Consider the following 17164-nt stretch of genomic DNA (forward strand, 5'->3'; position numbering starts at 1 on the left):
AAGGCTTTTGAAAGATTGGAGTCAGTACACTATCACTTAAGTCTTTTCAGATTTAATTTCAGTTTAGATGAATAGTTTGGGGAGAAATTGTAAGAATGTGAGTTCAGGTGATCGTGTAAACAAATGACATTGTGGCTCTGGGCTTTGTACATTGTTTAGGATAGTTTGTGGCATAGCAGAAGAACATAAACTTGTGAAATGTGGTAACAGAATTATATTGGATTTGCTTTGGTATATTGGTTTTCTGTAACCTCTGGGTTTGGTTTATTTGTTATCTCACGACAAGAGTAACCTGTATTTCTTATGAGTCCATCAGTTAGTTTTAATTCACAGGAGCATCATGCTCTTGCTTCAGTAATGGAGTCCAAATGGATGCTCTTTATTCTATTATCTTCCTTAGTTTTATGTAGTATTGATGAAATTGAAAATCAGTGACCTGACAAAAACAAAATAATATGGCATGAAAATTGCTACTATGATTTCATACTGTGTTAATGCAAGGATGTCATTCTCACTTCAGAATAATAACAGTGTTTTGCTTCTAAACTCATGGCACCTCTCCCTCCACCCCCTTTCATTCTCTGGATGAGAAAGAATGCTACAGGGAAATTCTCTGTAATTGCCTCTCTTGGCAATTTGTAATGGAATAGCCACTATTAACAGTTAATTTTTTTGAGTATCTGTATTAAAAGGAAATGAAGAAATTCAGCGTGGATAGCATGCATTCTACACGCTGTGGTTTAAAAAAAAAAAACAAAACAAAACCAAAACATGGTGAAATGCAGAATTAAGAATTTTCTTGTAACAATCTTTTCTCACTGGGAAGCCAGAGGCAAGCTGCCCGGAAACTGAATCTGCCACAGGCACTGAAGGCCCTGGAGTACCCGGAGATGGGATTCTCTTATCCTCCATCTACTGCTGCACCTAGAAAAGAATCCCAAAAGTTAAGCTGATTCTTCTTGTCCCACAGGTGTCAGAAGAGATGCAAAAAAGGAAGCTAAATTCTGATTATGGTGCCCCCTGAACTTGCAGTGGTGTGATTCAAGTTAGGCAACTTAATAATGACAGAGCCTTCCTTAATGACCTTTCCTAGATCACTGTTGATGATAGAACCTACCAAATTTGCAGTAAAGCCACATGCATTTATTTAAAAGATAACAAAGTAATTGATTTTTTTTTTTTTACATATCGTAAGAATGTCCTCTAGATCCCAGTTGTATGGAAACTCTACAATCATGAAGACTTTTCAAGCAGGGAGTGATTAAGTGCTGAGGCCTAAGTTCGAGGCTGACATGAGCAGCAGCCCCGTGTTCCTCTCTCCAGCTCTTTGTTCCCTTGTGGCTTGCAGAAGGGGTGAGCCTGGCAGGTATATACCCATCTCCACCATTTCTGATGTAGAAGGTGGAAAGGGATGCCAAGGGATGCAGAGCTGTGTCTTCTCCTTCCTGCTCTGCCTGCCTTGCTCACCTCAAGATCACTCATTAAAGATCAATTTTTAAAAAAGCAATAAATGCTTCCTTAGATTTAATGTAGCGAGCTTAAAGGGCTACTGATGTGAAATTCTCCCAGTGTGTACACTTGCTTTATGGTGAAATAGTTTGTTCATATTACTTCAATTCAGACTTCTCACATACAAGCGTTTTCCTTAATCTCTTGTATCTCTGTTATTTTAGATAGGAAATAATTCATGATTCAGTGGGACAGGGAGAACATACGTGTAAGCATGAGGTTTAATGTTTTATATTCACTTGAAGGTTCCAGTTGCCATATTAAAGGACAACTTCAGAAATATTTTCAGCTTTTGAGAGGGATTTGAAGCTCCCTTTTTGGTTAAGGTGGCAAATGTGCTGCAGGATTACCCAGCTGAGCACTGTTCTCCATGTTTTCAGAGGCTCCCAAGTGAGAGTGCTTCAGATGGAATGTGGTACCTTTATAGACAGGTGGGAGCACTGGCATGAGTTCCCCTAACATAAGAAATGACTCAAGAAGCCTGGAGAAGTGCTCTTACTGCACTCAGTAGTTGTTTCATGTGGGGAAAGTGGTGATACCTCATCCTGTGGTTTGAGGTGACTTGAGAAACAAGCACAGCCTCTCATTTTGAAAGAGGCAACGTGGAGTTCCTGGGTGTTTCTTACTAGCTAGTTTTAATGCTGTCTTGCCAAGCAGAGCAGATCCATTCACCAGCTTGGCTGTCATGCTGTCAGATCTTCTTTTGAAAAGAGAATGATTTTGAAAATGTTGAACTCAATTGTACTAGGACAAGTATAAAATAAATCACTAGTGGAAAAAGTATGGCTTCTCCCAATGATGCTTTCTAATTGCTGAATGGATGCCTCATTTTAATGTGTTTGTTACCTACTATCTTGAAACTCAAAGCTAGCTTCCAGCTGTCTTTCGGAGTTCAGGGAGGCATCTGTCCTTTGTGTTCTTCTGAAATGAGTTGTCGTCTTTTAAGTTTGCTTCTTAAACTGCTCTTGCTTGTTGCCACTTTTTTTACTGTTTTTTTTTCTGATTCAATGCAGTTAGAACACCCTTGTTTTGTTTTCATTCCTCTACCCCCAAGCCTTTCCTTCTTTGCAGCTGCCTGTGGGTTTTGCTGTGAGCTGCCTGTGGCAAGTTCACTGCTGGTTTTATTCGATCACTTGGGAGAAATTTTGGAGGTTGAATATCAGCTGCAGTAGGAATTGATATCGGCCACATCAGCTGGTGGAAGGCTGGGTGTTCCGTTCATTCAGCTCAGCCAAATTAGCCCATGCTTTTTATGGGATTGTTTTGAGATGAGCTGGTACTAGCCAACTCTGGGTAAACTGGATTACTTGTGGGACTGTGGATTTCGTCATATTTTGTTTTTGTTTTGTGCTGCTTGAATTTTTACACACACATTAAAGAGTATTATTAAGGTCTGGTAGTTGAGTTCTTTGTGTTTTGCTGTTACAACACAGGAGATTTTGCAACACCGGTGGTTGCTGTAGCTTAATGAAAGCGTTGTAACAATTACAGCAATTTCATAACCGATCTTTGTTGCAGTGTTTCTTTTATTTTTTCCCAAATGTGATGTTTTGTTTTTGCAAACATCAGTATTTTTCACTGTGGACAGAATATCTTATGTGCATATGCTTTGCTCATGATTACTTCCAATGAAACAGATTTTTACTACCGACAGAAACATGAGTTGAAAAAAAGAGTTTAAATGTTTTTTTTTTTTTTAAGAGTTCAAAGTTACCATGAAGATGAACCACAAGATATGCAGAGGATGAGGGTTACCAAAGAGATAGTGGTAAAAGTCAAAAGGTGTGTTTTATCTACTAGACTTGCTAATATATTCAGTCAGTATAGTTTCATTACAAGAATGGGTTGGTAACAAGAAAACTTGCCAAGAAAACACAGGGTCTGGAGGTGGGAGGTAAAGGATTTTCCAGTGGGTTCCGTTTTCTTTTTCTTTCCTGCCAATGCATATTTGAGCAGAAATGAACCACGAGTATGGGCTCTTCAAGTTCTCTCTATATATAATCAGTGGATCTGAAATAGCAAGACCTATCTGTACCTCTTCAGTTTCCGAGAAACCGACCTTAAGACTAGCTATGGGTTTCAGACTCTGTGAGTAGATCATCTTGCTGATGATTCCTGATCATCTTACTTCTTGATAATTTTCTTCCACAATAGAGATGCAGAAATTGCTTTTCTACTGCCAAATTAACTCATCAAAAACTTCTCACGCAAAAATAGGTGAGGAGCACTGAAGTACTCAATGTTCAGCTGGTTCCAAAGAGTTGGTCATGCTTTAATTTGTTCTACTTCTTTATAATTTATTTTTCTGTTTAAAAGGAAGAATAGGTTGTATTTAATGTTAAGCACTGGAATAGGCTCACCGGGGAGGTGGTTGAGTCACCATCCCTGGATGTGTTTAAAATCCGTTTGGATGTGGTGCTCAGAAACATGATTAAGAGGAGGGTTGTTAGTGTAGTTTGGCTAGGTTGTGGTTGGACTCAATGATCTTCAAGGTCTTTTCCAACCTGAGTGGTTCTATGATTGTAATGAACTCTACTGTGAATGGTCCAAATATCAGTTTTGGAGGAAAAAAAGATAAAAATGTGTATTTAGATGAGCTTAATTCATTTTTTGAAGCAGTACATCTTGAAATATGGTGGTTTGTTATTTGTCACTGGATCACTGACAAAGTCTGCAGCTCTTCCTGAAAGTCATAGCAGTTGAATTGGAATATCTTAGTTTGATGCAGAAATTCTCAGAATTTAGGGAAATTGTATAGATTCGATATTAAGGTAGATGAACACCGTTGTACTTTCTTGTCTTTCAATTATTGAATCTCTGCTGTGCAAAGACTTTGCAAGTCAGTTGTAACAATTAAATGAGGCCACTGGGTCACTAAATCAAGTGTTCCAGGAGAGAGCAGAGGCTTTGAGCCTTGCAGAGGATTACTCAGCTGCAGAGAGGTGGAGCACTTGTAGGTTTTATCATGCATGCACTGTGTTGCTTAAAGGATAACATAGAGTGGTGTTTTTCACCCCCGGTGTTCCAAAAACCTTCCAGATGTCTCTGTTCCATCAAACTCTGTGGCATATTGGTCCTATTTACCAGAGTATATGGTAATACATTCTTCACCATGGTGTAAGTGTGAGCAGGGGCTTTGCCTTACTGATGCTGCTTCTCTTGCTTTCTTTTAATAAAAATGATGTATTCAGTGAAGTTTAATCCTGAAGCAGTCCATGCTTTCCCTCGATATGGGAATTAGAGTTTTGGGCAGTGACTGATAGGGGGTTTAAAGAGCAAGTAGAATTTTTTTCTACTTTTGATCAGGGACTATGTAGCAGTAATTCATTGTAGGTTCAGACTGGTCACAGTAAATGGTGAGGAAGTAAATCTACTACAGGGATTTATGTTTTGCTTTTGGTTGCAGAAAATAACTGCATTTCCACCACTTTTACATTACCTCTTAATTGTTGTCTGGTTATGAATTAAGAAGTTAGATGAAATTATAAAAAGCAACATATAATAAATGGCAGTGAATTAGCACAGTGCGAAGTGCTTATCTCAGCAGGTGTTTGTTAATGTATACATCTGCTTTGCTGTTGCTGGAATAAACGTGTAGCGATACAGTGCTTTGTGAAGCACGTATTAATACTTTTATGAAAATAAAAATGCCAGGTATTTTGCTCTGATTTATTTCGTTTTAGGTATTAGAGAAATTAAGCTTCCTTCTCTTTTAATTGTATCCTGCAGAGAAACAGTAATCTGTTAATCACTGTAAAGCTTTTCTGTTCTCCATTTACCCATTGGCATTCTCTACCATGGAATCTACTTAGCCTACAATAGGAGCTGGACTCAGCAGCTAAAAAAGAAAGGCCAAATTTTGCCTGCATGTGTGCTGCTTGATTTGACTTCAGGGCAGGATATCTGCACTTGGGCTGCACAATAAATTGATTTGTCAGTTCAGTGACCGACTAAAAAAGAAATGAAAATGTTCCAGTTGACAAGAAACAGATCTCTCCCCTCCTTCCTCTCTTTTTTTTTTTTTCCCCCAGCTAATCAAAGCTACATGCTTTGTTCGACCAAAGCTGCATTTACAGACTTCTCAGATAAAAGCAGAAGCTAAATTTGCAAGAGGCTAGAGCTGCTATCGCAGAACAGGTGCTGCAGCTTTCTTCTGCGTGTTGGACCAGGACCAGCACCAGTCTTTAGCAGTGTTAAGATGCGCTTTTTCTTCCCCCTGCTCTTAACTTGGAAGAATGTGTCCTAACTGTGGAACTATATGCTACTGCAGAATGTCATGCTTCTCTGGTGGAACAGCTCTGCTACATATATGATGCTTAAGCATCTATTTTGGACAGCAGTACAAAAAGTAACTCTATAGCCTGCTGCTTAGAACTCTCTCTGGGAATGCCCAGGTTCCTGCATTAATGAATGTTTAAGTGCCTAACAGAGAAAAAGAAAAAAAAAAAAAAAAAAGCTGAGTGGGCCCCAGCCCACAATACTTTAGTATTATTTAGTGTGTAAGGTATTTTCCTAAATGCTTATTTTAATTCAGAAAGAGATTAGTTTTGAGTCTAAGCCTCTTACAACCCACTGGAATTGCTGGGTTGTAAGGGTAGAGAGATACTTTTCATACGAAATATTCTGAAACCAAACCTAGCAGAGAGGTTTTACCCTTTATTCGTAAGTGTAATATGCGGAGACATATCTATAGTCAAGCAGGAAAGTTCCCACCAGGCTGAAGTGAGAGCGTCTCTTCCTGAGGGTGAAGATGTAGGCATCGTTCCTGTCATATTTCACCTTCTGTCTGTGTGTCCTACAGTGGGGAGCATGCTGCAGTTGGGATTCTTGCAGAAGGAACTCCAAAACCTGGCAAAAAAAGGAAAGGGTCAGAACCAGAACAAGTGGATGGATGACATTTCAGATAGAAATCTGCTCAAGCATTAAGGCAACTGAGAGGAAATGGCCTGAGCTCAGGAAAATATCACGTTGTATGACCCAGCCATCCCTGTTAGAAATGAAGCACGCTTGGTTTTGGTGTTGAGAGAGCTGTCATACGTTGTTTATTCTATACCTCTCAATCTCAGATTTTTATTGTGATCTGTGGCATGCCACATAAGGCATTTTGAAAGAGAGCCTAATATTAACTGTTAATCAGGCTATGCATGCAATTGGGATTGCTGTATGACCAGAAATGTAAGTTTTGTAAAGACTTGACTTGATTTTATTTTTTTAGGATTTAGCAAATTAAGTATACTTTCCAGTCCAGGGAATAACTGTACAGTCTGTGTTGAAAGCTGTTTTGGTTACGAAAATGACTTTATTGTACTTCATTGCAAGTTTAGTGTGGCACAATTTTTAATTTGTGCAGAATTCTTTACAGCACTTTTGTACTCAAAGCCAGTTTTCACTTTTAGATGTGGTAAGTTGACACATGTCTTAATAGTCTAGGTAAAATTATGGGAATTAGTTCCCGAAAACATATCTGAAACTTATCTTGGCAACTAAAGATAATGGTATATCTGATCATACAAAAACTTCTGTATTTTATCTTTTCCTTTTACGAGATAAGTCAGCTCAGTATTTTACCTGTCAAGTAGTCTGATGTAGTGCGATGACATCAAGAGAGAAACTGCTATGATTGCAGTAAGCATTGGGTCAGGAATGAGGTGGGTATTTATCATGCTGGATGTTAGGATTGCCTAAGAAATTGCGGGAGAGATTCTCAAACAGAAAGACTGGCACTTCATCAGCTGAAGAAGGAATTCAAGGTAAAATTTCTTCCATTTGATTTTTCATTAAAGGGCGTTGTGATGTTTTTAATCACCTTCTTGTGTTGTTTTCAGTTTGATTGCTGTATTCACTGCAACCTGTGCTTAGGAGAATAAATGCTGAGAAGTGCTTAATCCCAATATTACAAATGTCATCATTTTGAAATTAAAATGTTAAATTCTCGAAACTAAAATTGGATAAAATTTTAAGTAGCTTCTTAATTGTGCTTTTTTAACATGGCTTTTTCTTGTAGTGTGGGCGGTTTTCCATTCTGTAACAGTGCCCTTAAAATCTGTGGTGAAGTTCTAGGGCAATTTTCTTCCTTTTCACATGGGTGAAAAGGCACCTGAGCCCAGAAGACGCTTGCTTTTGCTATAGAAATATCATAATGACAATTCCACATAATTCTTTAGTTATATTCTTTACTAAGTTTCATGAGCAAAGTATGTCCTCGAAAGGTATGGGTGTACAGAAAAGTGTAAATGAACATGTAGCTTGTTGTGGCAGCTCTGGTCACTCAGTGACCAATGTTGTCTGTTGTTGAGCAGTGCAATGGTCTTGAGCAACTACAGGAGTATAAGATGAGTTAATATTTCAAGGGCTTTTTTTGAGTCAGGCAGCCTAGATGGTCCCAGCCCCTTTTCCTTCCACACAGAAGGTTCAGAGGTAGAGAAGCTTAGCAATTTATGGCAGTACAACACTTTTGTGACCAGTACTGAATTTAGTGGCTTAAATTTGTGTAACTCTGAGCAGGAAAGTAGAAGAAAGTTTGTTTAGTAGGTATTATTAAAGCATACTGCTTATCCCAGTCATGCAAAATATCAGTGATTTTGTGATAACTCTGTAAGCAAGGTTATCTAAAAATGACCTGAACTGATCAAATGTACATTACTCCTTCTGATTTTGTGTATGATTTTCAAGAAATGTACTTTATTCTGCTCAGTGTATCTTGTTCTATATGTGGTAGGTCTTTTTTTGGTCTTTGTGTGTGTAGCTGTTTGCAACTGCTCAGTAGGCAAGGTAAGATTTCTAAAGGTTTAACCTGTGTTTAAAGCAGATCCTGAGACATGCTGTGGTGCTAGTACAGAAGAATACAGGGAAGGGTAGTACAGAAAACATAGTGTACTGTGTCCAAGGAAGGCTTTGCTGTTGAGCATGTTTATCCCTTAGAGCACAGGTCAATATGAATGACAGGTGAGATTTAATCATGTAGGTGAAGCGGGGGAGGATGGAGTGCTTGTGAGCAGCTTGGTCTGAGCCAGGAGCTGGGTGACAGCAACAAAAAGGCCAGGAAGCCTGGCCTGAAGCGGGCTTGCAGCGAGGCCTCAGTTTCCAGGCTGACAGAAGCCAGGCAGTGAGCCAGAGATATTTTTTGGGCTGCAGGACCCAGGAGTAAGGCAGGGTAGCATAGAGTAAGAATTGGGTTAATTAATGGGCAACATGATCAGCCCATGTGTGGACCAAACACAGCATAGACATAGTCCAGAGGAAAGATTTGTTCCACAATTATGCACTTGCCTGTAGCACTCACCAGCCTTAATAAAAAAATTAAAAAGAATGAAAAAATAGTTTCTGTATAATGATGAAGTGCTGTATCAAAGTCTATAAATTAGGCACAACTTAGAATTCACATGCATTTTCAGTTATAGCCATCTGTCTCTGCTTGGGAAGAATGATATGGGATCAACAGCTAAATGTTTTACAACCATAAAGATTCAGTGGTGCTTTATAAGCTATATGCATGTGTGATTTGTAAGAAACTTATTTACGTGTAAAATTTCCCATTCGAACATTCATTCCTTTTGTCATGCGAGCACTAAGGATTTTTTTTTGTTCCTTTGTTTTGTTTATAGGCTTTGAAGTGGAATGAATATACTTATTTCAGCCTAATGTTATTGCTCCTTTTTTTTTTTTTTTATTTTAATGATCTGGTATTTCGTACATCATGAAGAAAAATATCTGTATACCTTCAACTTTCTGATGCCTGGACAGTAGAGGTAACTGCTGGCATAGATTTTCTTTTGCACATGTGTATGGAAGGTTTCTGAGCCATTTGACAAAGATTAAAAAAAAATATATAGCCTTAGTATAATTTTTTCTGGGGGAAGAGTCAAGGTAGAAGATTTAAAACTCCTTCGAGCTGTCTATAGTAATTTATTTGAGAGTGGCATTTACCTTCTTGCACACAATACTGTTCACAGAGCCTGTTATTGCTTTGCTGTGAATGTCTTGTTATGACCTTGGTGATGATTATGTCCGAGATGGGACATAAATCAATTTTCAAATTATTTAAGTGAAGCTGATGACTTCGTTGGAAGGTTTTGTTGTTAGACAAAATCATGTAGAAATGCGTTCTACATTCATACTTACTGTATGTTATCATGTGTTGACCTTCCTGGAGCCTGAAGATTTTTTTAGTTCTCCAAAATGGAAAGATGAGCAAAGACTTCAGCCTTTCCAGCAATAAATTGAACAAGAGAAATATTCCATGGGCTGGTTCCAGTTCACTTTCTCTTGCTTGACAGTGTACTTGATCATAAGTCATGGGAGAGGATGCTTTTATGCTATAGACTACACTACAGATTAAGTCTCTAGAAGATTTTTTTGGTGTATGTTAGGTTCTGGAAAAATGTTTGAAAAAGACAGAGTTACACATGAAACCTCTGTAAATAAGTGTGCTCTTCTTTTCTGCTCTAGGTTAATAGTAGGTGAATATGATTTGTACTTGCAGGTTGGTGCTGTTCACTGGCAATCACTTTGCAAAAGTAAGACACAGCTCTCTCCACTGCTGTCTGTCCCAGTTTCACAGAACATTCAAGGAATTGACTCTCATCGCATGCTGATGAGGAATATGATAGTAATTCTTGAAATTTCCCTAGGCTGAAGGGAATTCTTCTGTGAAATCCCTTCTTTTCCTCTCTGCTTCTTAATGCAGATTCACATGGCAATGTGGTAGTCATCCAGAGTTAGCAAGATGAATCTTGCCCAAAGTTAAATTGAGCAAGTACTCTTTTTGCAGAGGTTAACAGGATTGGTGCCTTTCCTACTACCTGGAGCAGTGTAGCAGTAGAACCCTGCGAAGAACCAGTGGGCATAGAAAAAGAACACAAAGGAAAATATGAACACCTTAATAGGGGTGAAGTTCACACTGACTAATACATGAAAATTGCATAAAAGCCTGTGTTTCAATAAGAAGATGATTAGCTTTCTTAAATAGAACCTGGCAAAGTTATAATGATGCTTGATCACAAGAATCACAGTGTTAGATGAGAGTTCATTAGTCAATGAGCACTCTGTTCAATTTAGCCACTAGGCATTGTATGGCTCATGGAAATAGCCAAAAATCTGATCATCACTGAAGCAGCATTAACAAATAAGCAAGGAAGTGTGAGGAAGTATGCCAAGCTAAGACATGACTTTAATGAAGGGTTACCTGGGCTTTTACATGTTAGTGTTCAGAAGTGGAAGAAATAGCTTATCTTTTTCTTGGGGAGAAAAAAAAAAAGGATGCAGATTGATAAACTATTCTGTAATAAGCTATAATAAAAAATAAGATAGTGTTTATCACATGAATGAACATCCTACCAGTAGAGCTTCTAAACTGTAATTAAATAGCTTAATTGCTTAATTTAAAAAAAAAAAAAAGCAAGAAACAACAGAGACTTAAAATTTGTACAGTGCCTTAAGCATAAAACAGACAAAAGACATAATTGTAAGAGTGGTCTGGGATGGATGACAGCTGCTTTCATTTTGTGCTTCATTTTAATTTTGTCTGTGTAAGTTAAATGTAGATGGGGAACTTAAGTTTAAACGGAAATGACCACAAAAGGATGTGAGAGCTTCCATGCCTTTGAGTCAGCCAAACTCTGGGGTTTCATTTATCCGGGAGTAGAAGTTTGTTGCATGTATCCTCTTCAAATAAGTGTGAGTTGATGTGAAAGAAAGTTGTGCCGTATGCTCTGTTCTGGGTCAACTTGTTGGGCTTGACTGTTGTTAGTGCACTGAAGAGTGCCACTGCGTGTTCAGTAACCCCAAGGGTATGGTCTTGTACCTTGGTCATGGCAACCCCTGCTGTCAGTATAATCTAACCCTACCAGAAAGGACTTGAGAGGTACTGGTGGATGGTAAGCTGTTCATGAACTAGCGAATTGCCTTCACTGCTCAGAAAGCCAACTGCATCCTGGGCTGCATCAAAAGAAGTGTGGTCAGCAGGTCGAGGCTGGTCCTCTACTCTGCACTGGCGAGACCTTTCCTGGAGTAACACATCCAGATGTTAAGTCTCCAGTACAGGAGAGACACAGACCTGCTGGAGTGCGTCCAGAGGAAGGCCACAAGATCTGAAGGATGGAACACCTCCCCTGTGAGGAGAGGCTGAAAGAGCTGGGGTAGTTCAGCCTGGAGAAGAGAAGGTTCCAAAGTGACCTTGTAGCAGCCTTTCAGTGTCTGAATGGGGACTCTGAGAAAGAAGATGACAGACTCGTTTAACAGTATCTGTTGTGATAGGACAAGGAGAAATGGATTCAAACTAAAACAGATGAGCTTTAGATTAGATGTAAAAATTTGCTTATTTGTTTGTTTTATTATAAGGATAGTGAAGCCCTGGAACATGCTGCTTAGAGATGTGGTGGATGCCCTATCCCTGGAGACAATGGAGGTCAGGCTGAATGGGGCTCCGGGTAACCTAATCTAACTGTAGATGTCCCTGTTCATTGCAGACGAGTTGAACTAGATGGTCTTTAAAGGTCCCTTCCAGCTCAAACGATTCTGTGAACATCTGTCCACATCCCTGCCATTGAGATGTCTCAGACCTGAATGTGTAGGTCAGTGTCCCCTCTGCCCCAGCTGTGGCCTTGACTGAAGGTGCTACTATTATGAAATGGCAGAAGATGTTTTTACTCATGTCACTGTTTCTTAATCATAGTTGCTTTTTCTTTGTTGTTTTTTAGTTAACAATTGCAGTAATTAATGACAATTTTAAAGATGATCTTCAATAATGTGGGAAGTATTTAATAAATCTGTGACTGCTGGAAATGATGATATTCCATGAAAAGGATCACTCTGACCTTGCTTTGTCTCTACTGTGTCCCAGGCCTCATCTGCTGGTGGCTGCTGAAGGTAGGAGTCAGCCATGTTGGTCCACCCAGAATGACAGCTTGTTTCTGTGCCCCATGTCATACATGTGGGGAGCATGAAGGGAATGGGCAATGCTGTGGCAGTGTTCTATTCTTTTCCTTTATCACTGCATGTCAGCAGCCCTGTGATGGTATTAGTACTGAGGGAGCAACGGAAGCGTTGCAGGAGCACTGGAGGGGAAGTTACATCTCTGGAGCATTTGTTTGCCTTATTATGTTAATTCTTCCATTATTTCTAGGGTAGGGCATCATCTTGAGCCAGGTGAATTTAGATAAGTCCTATATTCAGCTCTTAATTTGTTTGTTCTTAGTTCCTCAGTCTGTAAAATTGAGATGCTGTTGATAGAAATAATAATGGCAAGCACATCATTTGTGAGATTCGCGGCTTGTTCTGCAATGAAGGCCATTAAATGAGATAGAAGATTTCTCCTTAGCATAGGTTTCTGAATACTGTGCCACAATATGTAATCAGTCTTACAGCTGAACGTTTTTGAACTCAGACATGCGAAGTGTCGAACTGCAGGTTCATACTTGGAAACAAAGTGAGGGCAGCTTAATGATGCTACTGATAGGGAGACTTCATTACTCATGCGTACGTCACTGCAAATTCAGGGTGTTTGGCACCTCTGTGGTTCTGGCCACTGGTTTTTTATTGAGGAACATACAGAATATCTGAAGGCAGGAACCACAGCACCTCCGTTTCCGTAGTTATTGAGTAAAAATAATATTCATTTTGTGGAATGCTGACGTTGTTCAACTTGCTTTGAGATTTGTAGAACAAAGGCGCCATGGAAGCACCAAGTACTTCTGTGTTCATGTGGTTTCAGTGCAAAGAGTCTGTAAATGGTGTACAGATAGTTAAAAGAATAATGGAGTTCGTATGTAATTTCTGTAGACAACTGCCATTATCCCATGAGGCAAAAGTATTTCCAAATTATTAAACTAATTACAGATATTAAAACAAATATCCGTCTTGAATCCTTTTTTTTCATCCTTTGAAGGCTTTTTTTTTTATGGACACCTATAAAAACTTTTAATTTGAATAATTCAGAACTTCCTATTTAATTTTATTATATTTCTTTTCATGTTTCTGCAGTGTTGTCTTTGGGCTTTTAATTGATTTTTTTTGTTGTTGTCAAACACTTTGAAACTTCAGAAATGAACCGCATGAAAAGAATAGATAATGACATAGTGGAAGAAAAAAAAACAGCAATATTTTATTAAAGAGACACTTTCACAGCACTAAATTCTGTGATTTTTAGTCTTTTCTGAGCAATTACAATAGAATTAGTACCAGGTTCTTATGAAAGTAATGTATCTGTATCTATAGAGCAGGCATGGAAAATGCTGCAAATACATGCCTTTGATCTAAATGACAGAAATAAATTTGCTAGGGACACGGTAACATTAAGCATGTTTAAACTGACCCATATTGCTTGAAGTGCAGGTAGAGTATTCCCCCTTTTGATCAGGCTGTTTGATTTAAAGTATGAATGAATTTAAGTTATGTGCATAATATATGTAATACAGTTTGGCAAGTTAACTCTTACAGATGTAGGTTAATATTTTATTTGCATATATCTCCCAGTTATTTCCTGCTCTTCGGTTGAATTTATCGCAAGCCTGCAGGCATGCCTTGGTGCTCAGAGTGGGCAGGAACAATTAAGATTTCAGTCAGAACTCCAGTGAGCACTTTCACTCAGGCTGCATTTGCTCAGCTTTGTGGTAGCTGCGTTGATAAGGCAGAGAGAAGTTCAAGTGTGAGAAATCTGAAGTGAAGATGCAAATCTCACGCTTAGCTGGTATTTTGTTATCTAGGAGTATACTGATCCTGAGTAGCATCACACGAGTTTTGGGTTAGAGAGCGTTTCTGTTTCTTCTCTTGTGAAAGTATATGAACGCCTTTGACAGAATTACTACTTCTTTATCATTACTGAAAACTCAAATTTGTTCATGTTGTGATTAGAATTACCATTTCATAAGGTTTTAAATGTATTTTTAGAAAACGTTCATTAAAATTCAGAGCTTTTCCAAAAAGATAGTGTCTGACAATGCGAGATGCAAATCTATCTTGTCACTGTTCACAGATTTGGAGAGTTGAGATGAGGGTTCTAGTTGGAAACAGTCATAAATGCCCTCAATCATTATCATTAAATAATTAAAATGTGTGTGTGCATATATATATATATATATATATTTATATATAACAGCAAACTTGCATTTTTTTTCTCTGTACATATATATCATCCAGGGGCTTTAGGATTCTAAAGTAAATGACTTTTAAAGATAAAGGAAATATGCATTCAGGTGTTTCGTTATTTCTCAAGGTAGTGTAATGAGTTTTTGAGCAGGAACTGCTGTGTTTAGTGCCATGTTTGCTCCTCCTTACAAAAGTGAATGAGTCAGGCATCTAGATTTCTGCAGAGCTGTAATATGAACTTCTTGAAGAAATCACTGTAAGTGTAAAGAGAAGCATGTTGCACTCTTATAAGGAATATATTTTTGTGTGTGAGGTTACTTTCGCATAACATCCAGCATGTGTTTGTTGTAACTTCAGGCTTCACCTACAGTATAACAGAAATAAGGCTGTATGTCTTAAGATGTTCCCCATGTGTACTTCTGCTGAAACATGAATTTCAAATGTAGCAAACTTGTGTATTCTGTCACTGGTGCACTAGAATGCAGGCGTACAGTCTCATTTCGTGCATTTTGAAGAGGCAGACTAATTTTGAACAGTACAGACTGAAACCTGATGTGTTTGAAGGTTCCTCCCTCACTTCAAATGTTCACGGGTCTCTTCTGAGCTTCTCCTTCGCTTGGGATGCACAGCATGTCACACTCCCCCTCTAACACAGCAAGCTGCTTCTTCTTCGTTAGGTCATAGAATCATAGAATTTTATGCTGTAAGGGACCCTTAAAGGCCATCTAGCTCAACTGCCCTGCGATGAGCCAGGACACCCGGACCTAGAGAAGGCTGCTCAGAGCCTGGTCCGGCCTGACTTTGAAAGTCTTCAGGGATAGAGCTTCCACCACTTTTCTGGGCAACCTGTTCAAGTGCTTTTCCACCCTTGCCTGTAAGGTCAGAGCACTTACAGTATTTGCTCCTAGGTTCAAGCTCCAACCTGCACTGAGAAGTTTACCTTGTCAGACTTCTTTTGCAGCCTGCGGACACTGGGTTTCTCCTCCAGGAAGCAGAGCCAGTCCAACCTCAGGCTTCAACTGAAGTGACTGAGTCGAGTTGTGCTTGGAAAATTGTTCCTGCAGTGATTCTAGTGCTCAGCAAACTTGTTTTTCTCCAGCTTTTACGACCCTGTTGCTTATGTGCGTATGGCTTTGTGTTGATGTGCAGCGTGAAGAAAGCTTGCCACGTTACATCTTGCACAAACACCCAAAGGTAGAAGGCAGTGAAATATTAGCCTTTAGAAGGGTCAGAGTATAGCCTATATGGGAACGCTAATAAGGACACTTGCTAGCTTAATAAAGTCATGGCATTGCATCTACAGGGATGACTTCTCAGCTGTTTCAACATAAGTGTGTTGTAAGAATATTTGGAATGAGTTTTGGTTAGTGATATGCAGTCCCCAGGGAAATAAAGAACTAATAATAGAGATACAAAACTTGAACAAAGCTCTCCTTATATTGCTGTGAGAGTACCAGAGTGATGAAGAGACTCTTCTATAAGACTTGATTTGTAATTATGGATCATAAGATACTGTCTGTCCTCAATTCTTGAATAAATAATTCATGAGTAGAGCTTAAGTAAGTTTTTAACCAATAAAAACTGCACTGAGATTGGAATTTAGGGGATTATCAGCACAATGAATTTGATGAATAGTTATCGCTTTTCAGCCTTTTTTAATGGGAGAAGCAGGAAGTAGTTCATATAACATAGAAGAAAAAGTAGTGGTGTTTCCACCTAAGAGCTGTTGTGGAAAGGCACAGTTAGATACAAAGATTGATGCGAGTTAAACTTAAGTGCGGTTTGATTTAATAGACATAGTAATCTGAAACCAAATAATGGTTAAACTGAAATAACTTGCTTAAAGTTGCTGTTCTGTTTAAACCAAACATTCTGTTCTCTGCTCATGGAGATGTGCACGATAAAAGCAAGACAAGAAAGCAGAGCTTCTAAGTATGCTAGGTCTTCGAAAGTTTGAGGCAAAATTTATGGTGCTTTTTTATAAAGAGGCATACGGTTAATGCTTTTCTGCAGTCTGAAAGAATGTTCATTCTGGTTTCATTGGTTTTTACTCCACAGTGATACTGTTAAGACCTTAGTTCTTGCTCTGAGTTTGTACATGACATGCATGCAACAGAGAGAAAAAATTCTAACCATAAATGTGCTTAGTCCTTGTTTGCTTCTTTTTAAGCAAAACTGATACAAAGTGTATGGCTTGTTCAGAAAAATTTTGTAATTTAACTCACAACCTAAACATTACCTGCATGGTCAATGATCATTTCCTTAATGACCAGCAAAGCATTTACATTTGTCTGGGAAGGAGGAATGCGAAAAGAGAAGCAGATGAACCTTTGAAAAATTTTTGGAAAAACCTTTCTAAAAGTTTGTTGAAAGTCAGGAATATAAGTGATGTGTTTTGGTTTTTTTTTTTTCTTAATATTTTCTGAGAAGCATTGAATATGGAAAAAGGTTCATTTCATATGCTAAAATAGTGGAAATATTAATCAGACTGATTCAAAATTAAGTTATTAAAATTGGGCATTATAATCTCTATTAAATTAATAAGGCACTTTCCTAGCAGCATTTGAAAATG

At 38.6% G+C, this 17164-nt stretch overlaps 1 long non-coding RNA gene across 1 annotated transcript in view; it reads left to right on the top strand.

Annotated features, from left to right (window-relative positions):
- The window catches only part of LOC125692035 (uncharacterized), an 82557-nt gene that overhangs the window by 29787 nt on the left and 35606 nt on the right, over positions 1–17164 (top strand). The gene's annotated exons all lie outside the window — the stretch shown is intronic.

Source organism: Lagopus muta, chromosome 4 (genome assembly GCF_023343835.1).
Source record: "Lagopus muta isolate bLagMut1 chromosome 4, bLagMut1 primary, whole genome shotgun sequence".
Classification (NCBI taxonomy): Eukaryota; Metazoa; Chordata; class Aves; order Galliformes; family Phasianidae; genus Lagopus; species Lagopus muta.